Source organism: Triticum aestivum, chromosome 5A (assembly GCF_018294505.1).
Source record: "Triticum aestivum cultivar Chinese Spring chromosome 5A, IWGSC CS RefSeq v2.1, whole genome shotgun sequence".
Classification (NCBI taxonomy): domain Eukaryota; kingdom Viridiplantae; phylum Streptophyta; class Magnoliopsida; order Poales; family Poaceae; genus Triticum; species Triticum aestivum.
The window spans coordinates 393,744,554-393,754,424 of record NC_057806.1 but is presented as its reverse complement, the minus strand read 5'-3'; the positions used below and the strand labels follow the sequence as shown (position 1 = coordinate 393,754,424).

At 39.0% G+C, this 9,871-nt stretch overlaps 1 pseudogene; it reads left to right on the top strand.

Annotated features, from left to right (window-relative positions):
• Positions 1 to 2,183: 2,183 nt before the first annotated feature.
• LOC123103573 (aminopeptidase M1-C-like) lies at positions 2,184 to 9,569 on the top strand (annotated as a pseudogene).
• The last annotated feature ends 302 nt before the right edge of the window (positions 9,570 to 9,871 follow it).

Genomic DNA, 9,871 nt, shown 5'->3' with positions numbered 1-9,871 from the left:
TATTGTTACTTCCGCTATTTGGATTGAGGTAATAGTATTTACGTTACTTTATACATGTGATTTACCTTTGTTATAAATCCTCGAGTAATGTGTGTGTCAGCATACTGATCCAGGGATGACACTTAAGCACAGAGACTGGATCGTCTGAGGTCGGGTCGCTATAGCTATCCATGTGCCAGAGCCATGAGTTGGTTGCGAGATCTTATGGGTTTCACCTCTAGCCTACCCGAACTTGTTTGGGACTAAAGGCTTTATTGTTGTTGTTGTTGTTCTAATATGTGTTTTTAAATAGAACATTTTGGGAATCTGAAATAATTTTCAAAAAAGGGAAGACCAAATTGGAAATGAGAACTTTTTTTGGAATTGTGAATTTACTTTTTAAAAATGCGAACCTTTTTTGAGAAAAAAAATCAAAATATTTAAAAAAATTTATGAGCTCTTCCAAAGAGGAAACAATTTTTTAAATTCCAAAAATGTTTTTCAATTTGCAAACAAATTTTGAAAACAAGAACATCTTTTTTGATTTTGTAAACAGAAAATGAAAATGGAACATTTTTTAAAATGTGAACATTATTTTGAAAAAATTGCGGTTTTCTAAAACACAGGAACAAAATTGAAGTGGGTTCGTGTTGTACCCAATCTTTGGCTATCGCCCATAAAGCTATCTCACGGGCCGGCCCAAATAGGAGTTAAAAGTCGCCCGAAAACTGAAGGTAATGATTGTGTACGCATTTCATTCAAAAATATATAAATGATCGTGTACATAGGCGTTGCCATGGGGGCCATATACTTTTCAACACAATAAGAGGAGTATACGGGGCAACTCTTGATGCAAAAAAAATACACAAAAAAAGATTATGTTTGGTTATAAAGTACATATTTTCTAGCTCTCTTTGTCCCTTAATACAAGACCTTTTTTGCAAGTGTCTGTGGTAGCATGTTTTAAATTGATAAGATAGGTATGTGCCCAATTAATATTGGGTTACCAAATATAAAAGATTTATTGGGTTACCAAATATTTCAAGATGTTGATTGATACTTCCTCCGTTTCTAAATATAAGACTTTTTAAAGATTTTACTATAGACTACATACGAAACAAAATGAGTAAATCTACAGTTTAACATATGTCTATATACATTCGTATGTAGTACTTACCAAGTATATAAGATATTGATTGATACTTATTTGGTTCCGGGTCGTGAATTTAGTACTATTTATTGGGTTACCAAAGATGGCTGAGTCAACCCGCCCTCGCTGCCTCCGCTCCATAATATGGGCCAGTTTTTTTCCGGCGATTCTTCTAGAATCGTCCCCCTCTCCAGCTTCTTTCAGAATCATCACTCTATATATTTTTTACAATTCTAGATAATTAGACCTTAATTAAATAGGATTGTAAAAAATATATGAAGTGGCGATTCTAAAAGAAGCTAGGAAGGGGGCAATTCTGGAAGAATCGCCCAAAAGAACTGGCCCTAATTAGACCTTAATTAAATAAGATTGTAAAAAATATATGAAGTGGCGATTCTAAAAAAGTTGTTACGCGGTTTACAAATGTCACCCCCTCCCAGTGAATGTTCGCTGGCTATTGCTGTTCTTTTATATTGGTATAGATATAGATATGATTTGGATACAATATATTAATACAATACTAACAAAAATTCATGATTAATAGTTTGTTTTAAAATCACATTTGGATGTATAAAGTTTTTGTGAGCAAAATTTGGATGTATAAAGTGAGTGCGCTATTTTAGTGGTACTAAAAATGGAGATAATCCATTTTCGATAAGTGCCTTAAAATGCGTAAGTTTGTAATAAGAAAAGAAAAAAAATGTAAAAGCTTGCTTTTGTTTTTTTGCTTCCCTTGCTTCTCTCGTCTTTTCTCTTCCCTCGCGCTAAACAACAACGGGCCGGATGTACACGCACGCAGGGCGCGAATCTCAAAGCATCTCCCGGCGCGCCTGCGGCGGCCGGCTCGGCGGAGCAGTTCCGGGGCAAGGCGCGGCTGCCGAGCTTCGCCGCGCCGCGCCGCTACGAGCTCTTCCTCCGCCCCGACCTCGTCGCCTGCACCTTCTCCGGCTCGGTGGCCATCTCCGTCGCCGTGTCCGCGCCCACCCGCTTCCTCGTGCTCAACGCGCTCGACCTCTCCGTCAACCGCGCCTCCATCCGCTTCCAGGTAAGAAAAATGAAATTCCTTGAGACCTCCTCGCCCTCTTCTAATCATCCTTCGCCGGTACGGCTCTCGCAGGCTTTGGCGCCCACGGAGGTGGTGTTCTTCAAGGATGACGGCGTGTTGGTGCTCGGGTTCGCCAAGCAGCTTCCCCTCGGCGAGGGCCTGCTCAAGATGGACTTCAACGGCATTCTCAACGACGAGATGAGAGGATTCTACAGGAGGTATGCGACGACTTCTTTCTGGACTCTACCACCCTACATCATGATCAGCGAACCTCAACACATGTGGTTTGTTCTAAATTTTAAGTAGAAAATTACAAAAGGGGAAAAGTTGAACTGTGGTTTGGAAGTTCACTGTGAAGGCATTATAGTGTTATGATCTATTTCTGAAATAAGAGTTTGATCGAGCACTTTGGTATGAATGCCTTTCCTGCTATTTATGCTTTTCTGATTTCATTTGATTGCAGTAAGTACCAGTATAAGGGGAAAGCGAGAAACATGGCGGTGACGCAATTTGAGTCCGTGTATGCGCGGCGGTGCTTCCCCTGCTGGGATGAGCCCGCATTCAAGGTGATTATATTTGATAGCTGGAAGGATGACTTTATGTTCCTCAAATACGTGCACATAGAGCATCAGTGAGGTTAGATATATTTCATAACATATCTTGTTTTGCCGTCTCGATTTTCCAGGCTAAGTTCAAGCTAACACTTGAAGTTCCATCTGAGCTGGTAGCACTGTCCAACATGCCAGTAGCTAACGCGACATTTGCTGGTCCTCTCAAAACTGTGTGTTACCAGGAATCGCCACCTATGTCAACTTATTTAGTGGCCATAGTTGTCGGTTTGTTTGAATATGTAGAGGGTATGACAACAAAAGGTATCATCTCTGTTTCTGACATCATCCATTCAAAGAGTTGCATGAGACCTTTCTCTTTCCCTTTTTATTTTATTTGTTTGTTTAATTTTATTCAGGCACAAGAGTTCGTGTGTACACTCAAATTGGTAAGAGTAACCAAGGGAAGTTTGCACTAGATGTTGGAGTGAAGTCATTGAATCTCTATAAAGAGTAAGATCACAATCTATCCGTGCTTCCACACTTTGGTTTCTAATGAATAGACATGATTGATGTTAATGAAATACTGTGTCAAGCTGTGGTTGTTGCTGAAACAGTAACATTAACAATAAAACTCATTTCCTCAATTGTTCAGTTACTTTGACACTCCTTATCCACTCCCCAAGTTGGATATGGTTGCTATCCCCGATTTTGCTGCTGGAGCCATGGAGAACTACGGATTGGTCACTTACCGGGAAGTAGCTTTTCTTTTCGATGACAAGTCTTCATCAGCATCCAGCAAACAGAATGTATCTATCATAGCTCAGAAATTTATTTAACTTATCTTTTCATCGTTTACAGTTCACCTCTTAACTAACTGTGCGATGTTACTATACATAAATTGGTTTAATAAAAGAACTACACTATCTCATGATCATCTATAATTCACTAATAATTCTTAACATTTCTTCGTAATTAAACCTTTTATATGTGTAAGCATCCTTTTTATATTGACCTCAGCATGTATTTTATTAGGTTGCAGTTACTGTGGCGCATGAATTGGCTCATCAATGGTTTGGCAATCTTGTAACCATGGAATGGTGGACTCACTTGTGGTTAAACGAGGGATTTGCCACATGGGTAAATCAATTCGGCCACTCAAAAGTTAAAAGAATGAAATATCAGGTTACCAATGTATACTGAATGAATAGGCTTTCTGTTTTCACAGATGAGCCATCTAGCTGTAGATTCTTTCTTTCCACAATGGAAGATCTGGACACAGTTTCTTGATAGGACAACCACTGCTCTCAGGCTGGATTCACTCGAGGCGTCTCATCCTATTGAGGTAATCTCATTGTTTATTACTGTGCCATAGCCTGCTCCGGTGGTTGGATATGTCGTGGACTACATTCTCCAAAACCATAGTTGTCATGTCATGCACTCTACTATCATAGAAGTGCAAGAATCTATTTTAATTGTAAATTTTGACAATGGCAAGTTTAAGTAACAACAGTGCGTACTGCGTAATATGCTATTACCAACACATTATTGGCTGATTCATGATTGACTCATAAAATTCCTATGGAATATTAAAATTGATGCTTAAGTATCTCTACTCTGACAAGTGGCATCTTACTGTGGGGAGCAACTTCAGTCAATGCATCAACATAGATTCATTTCGTGGCATTAACATTTTCACTTCTCTAATGCTAACTTGTGATTCATTTTTTACTTTCCACTATCTGTTTTCCTGGATGCTCAGGTTGAAATACACCATGCCAGTGAAGTTGATCAGATTTTTGATGCTATTAGCTATGACAAGGGTGCTTCTGTTATTCGCATGCTACAAAGTTACCTTGGCGCAGAGCGTTTTCAGGTCTAATACTGCCTCTACCTGAACTCTAGAAACTTGTTACCGACTCACTCTTCTTACCTAGACTTGGCATTCTTTTTCTCATCACGTAGCTTAAAAGTATACAAGATCACTTTCAGCCAGTTTATTTTGTTCTTTAAGGAAACAGTGATACTTTGATGTCATTTCCCCACTATTCCATCTAGCGGAAACACTACATGACTCCATGCTTGTCCATTGCATAAAATATTTGTATGCTCTTAAATCATACTAGTTGGTAAACATGCTTTTGTCAGCGGTGTTTTAAGGAGAGATTTCTGTTCTTTGAAGACATATTCTAGGAGCAAAATGACCATTTCTTCATCGATTATCCTGCCCTTGTTTAATGCATACAAGCATCATATGTGACCATTTGTACTTCACCGATCACATGATTGGAGGTGGATGGTTTGATAAATTAGCATATCGAGACAGATTTGTCGATATAGGTGTGATGGTGATCTTATGTATTGTTGTAGCATCTGTCATGCTCACAGGATAACATTACTTGTTCACAAAAAAAAAAGGAGTAAAATTTAGCGATCGTTGACTCTTTTCTTGATCATATAATGAATCTATCAAACTGCACACTAGCTTAATACGTTAAAAGTCAAATTTTTAATTAATTACATTATTTAGTAAACGAATTGCTGCACTCTCCTTTCTGTGTAATTTCCCCCTGCTACTCTTTAACTCCACGTCGTTCTCCTAGTGTATTCTCATATGCTATAGATACGAAACTGTGTTCTTTCAGAAAGCGATGGCTTCGTATATGAAGAAATATGCATACTCAAATGCTAAAACCGAGGACCTGTGGGCTGTTCTTGAAAAGGAAACTGGTGAACCTGTCAAGGATTTGATGACTACATGGACGAAGCAAAAAGGTTATCCTGTTATTAATGCGAAAATTAAAGGGAATGACATAGAGATTGAGCAGGTAATAGTTTTTTTTTTGCGGGTGAGCAGGCAATAGGTTATCTTACATACCATCCTTCGTATCTATCATGCATTCATCATCACACGACTAACCAAGTATGCATTTGTTCCATACCATTTTGTGAACGTATAACTGACTGTTATAACTGGTCCTCTGAGAATACTGTACTCAATGATGTCAAAAACTGGAAATATTGTACTGCCCCTATGGCCATTGATCTGTCACTTGATGCATTCACGTATTTACACAGCAGCCCTAGTATCTGATCATATATTCTGGCGTATGCCTGAGCGGTATCAAGAACAACTTACATGAATCTCATAGAAGAACTGAATTAGATCTTGTTCTGAAGTTGGAGCACTTTTAGGGTGCTCTATCTTACCACATTAGGGTTAAGAGGTGGTTTAAATCTGAGTCATTGGTTGATGAAAATTTGAAGGATATTTTGGGCCCTAGTGCAGATAAGGCTAATAAGGAAACTTACAAGTAATTTGGTAAGGTAGATAGGCACAGACGTTTCCCTACAAATCACGAGAGACATGTTTAAATGCACATTACTTCCCATGTTCCCATCTCAGCCCAGGGATACACATCCTGCATGATTATTGATTTAAATCAGATGGTTGCCAAAAGATCTAGACCGCGGTTTTCTGCAGTTTCAGTTATGTATCGTTAATTTGAATGTTCAAATAATTTATATTTGGGAGCAATGAATTTTATGACAGCCTGAAATGGAAGTGTCAGATTCAGACTTACATATAAAGTTAGTATTATAAGGCAATAGGCATAAATTAATTATCAAATTTTAATCATGAAGTATGGTTTTTCTGTAGCAATGTACTTGTATGTTTAATAGTGATAATTTGGTATATGTGTTTATTTTTAATAAATCCAGACAAACAATTCAAGAAATAATCATTACATTTGTCCTGTCAAATGTGAGTCTCGATGTATAATTTGATGTGCAATGATAAATTATGGTATTAGGTCAGACTGACTTGCTTTCCTTAAATATGTTAATTATTTACAATTATTTCATGTATTGCTGTGCCCACTTCCCTCTACGAGTTAATAGATCACCCTTAGCCACTAGACCAAAGCAAAGAGAGGGTTCTCACAAAAGTGTGTCTTATTTTATATTGGTTAAAGTGAAAAATCTAATAAATGAAATTGTTAAAACTTGATCTCGTTGACTGATAGATCTCCGTGTATAGTATTTTTCTCCACGAACTTGATGATTTCTGTTTGTTGCAGGCCCAGTTTTTGTTAGATGGGTCCTCTGGCTCTGGCATGTGGATTGTCCCTATAACTTCAGGCTGTGGTGCATATGATACACAGAAAAAGTTATTGTTGAAACTTAAACGTGATAAGCTGGTCATTGGTTCACAATGCGGTGACCGAAAGAAGGGCGGAAACTTTTTTACTAAGTTGAATGTAAATGGAACTGGATTTTACAGAGTAAAATATGACGATGAGCTTGCAGCTGCACTTCAAAATGCGTTGGAAACCAAGAAGCTCTCACTAATGGATAAAATTGGTAAATGCAACATGTGACCGTTGAATCTGCTTGTAATATTTTGGTGGCAGGTATTATAACATTAGCATTGCAGGCATTGTGGAGGACTTATATGCACTTTCTATTGCCCGCCAGCAAACATTTGCGTCGTTGCTACATTTACTCTACGGTTATCGTGGAGAAGCTGATTATAGTGTTCTTTCACACATAAATACTGTACGTAAATCCTGTAGGTCCAGTTGATTCTATCATGTTCAATTGTTCATGAAGATAAATCACCTATATCTTTTACTTTGGATTGGCAGGTAACCACAAGTATTGCTAAAATATCTGCTGATGCTACTCCTGCCTTGGCTGGTGACATCAAGCAACTTTTGATCAAGATTCTTTTGTCACCTGCAGAGTATGCCCCACCATAACTGCTATGAGTTTCTTAATGTGTTACACTCACAATATATCATCTCTTTTGTTTCACAAAAAGGAAAAGGAAACATAATATATCATTAATCTTCTTCCTAACTTCTCATGTTGCTTGAACATTCCTTCTTTTGTGGCCGATGCATGACATACGCATGATTCTTTCATGTTATTACTTATTACTGTATATTTCCTACAGGTTCCTATGTTTCTTCTTTTTAACTATGTGACACTTATCTTTCAGAAAGTTAGGCTGGGACCCCAAGAAGGGTGAGAGCCACCTGGATGTAATGCTTAGACCACTGCTGTTGACTGCACTTGTCCAACTTGGACATGGTAAGACCATTAATGAAGGAGTTAGGTGCTTTAACATCTTCACACGTGATCGCAGCACTTCTCTTCTTCCTCCGGATACTAGAAAGGTCCTACCTTTTGCTATCACTTCACGTTGTACTCCTATGATTACTTCTTCCATTTGTGACTTGCGCTGTTCTGCAGGCCGCATACCTCGCTGTGATGCAGAATGTTAGTAGTTCAAACAGATCCGGTTATGATGCTCTCCGAAAAATCTACAAGGAGTCAGCTGAAGGAGAGGAAAGATTACAAGTCTTAGGTGTGTAGCCTTTTGACCATGTTAAACTAACAAAGCTTGCCCATGTTTTTGGTTGTTCTAAAAGCATTTTCTTATTGTTTCAAGGCATATTATCTTCTTGCCGGGATAAGGGTATCGTCCTTGAATCACTGAATTTAATTTTCTCTAATGAGGTAAATGCAAATATCATTACTTTCTTCCACAATTATAGTCGAAGGTCTCTGTGAGCTACCTTGTGTGTGTCAAGTTGCAAGCTGTACTCAGGTCTCATGCCTCTCTTGCTTGTCAGGTTCGCAATCAAGATGCATATATTCTCCTTAGAGGTATTCAACCAGAGGCACGTGAAATTTCGTGGAACTGGTTGAAGGTACGATCTCTTTTAACGATGAGGACCCTTTTATCTCTGTGTGTTGACATGTTGTTGATGCGTAAAAGTCGTTATTTCTGGGTCCTGTCTGGAACATCAGATTCTTGTAGGTATTCTAAACAAATAGGAATATCCAATCATGAGATGTTTCTTTTTCTACCAACTTCATTGAGATTTCTGCATTACAAAGAGGACCCAGAGTTCTTCTGTTTTTGTCAACAAGAATTCAAGTCAAGTGGCATATTTGCAAACAGCTGAACAATATTTGTGAATTTGTTTCGGGATCCTGATCTCTTTATATGGATTTCCCTTGTGAATGTATTTTAAGTAGAGTGAATTTGAGGCAGCAGCACCCAACCATCTATTTTTTGTGGTTTCTTCATCTGACACCTTAGGAGATGACTGATGGTTCATATTAGTGTTAGCAGACTGAAACATTTGAAAACATGGTGCTAACATTTGTCCCGTTCTATCTGTCTGCAGGAAAACTGGGAGCTCATCTCAAAGACATTTTCCGGGATCTCGGTGGCGAATTTTGTTAAAAACATAGTTCCATTGGTACATTTAATCACAGTTCTATTGCCCTATTTCCGTGATCCATATTCCCCACTTTTGCAGGTATTATTTCCATGAGGTCATAGCTAATGTGAACTTCCTTGTTTCTTGTCAGTTCACCTCCAACGAGAAGGCGGCAGAGATCTCCAACTTCTTTGCAACCCGCACAAAGCCCGAATTCGAGAGGACACTGAAGCAGAACCTTGAAAACGTGCGGATCAGTGCGAGATGGGCAGAGGGCATCAGGAGCGAGCCCGGGCTTGCACAGACAGACGGTGCGTGAGCTCCTGGGCAAGCCCTGACGTGTTGCTGCTAGAGTGCTAGGTTACCATTGTAGTTGGCAATAAGAATGCATTTGTGCCTTACCATGTGTGGAAACTGTGGCTTGAGATGATATTTGGTTGTACATTTGTAGTGGTGGTGGTAGTGAGTCAGCTGATGCCAGTTTGTAGCCAAATCATTGATTAGTATGAATGCATGTGGTGCAAATGGGTTGTATGAAGAATGAGAATGTTAAGGAGAAACTAGGTAGCATATCCATTAATGAAGATTTATGTGGATGGTGCATTTCATGATGAATCTAGACATGGTGGCTGGGGTGTGATATGCCAGGACTCAGATTCGGACATCCAGTTTATGGCTGCAGGGTCAGTGAATGATTTGGCTGATGCCTTGCACGCCGAGACCATGGCCCTTGTGTTGAACGAAATATTGGTCACGCCAAGTGCCGTACGTGACAGGTTCAGATAACCATTGCCAGGAGGTTTCCAACCGAAGATAGACTAGGATTTAGCTCATATGCGTTTATCTTTGTAACCTTCTTTATCCCTTCTCCAAATTGTAATCTGAATCAACTTTGTACGCTATATCAGGA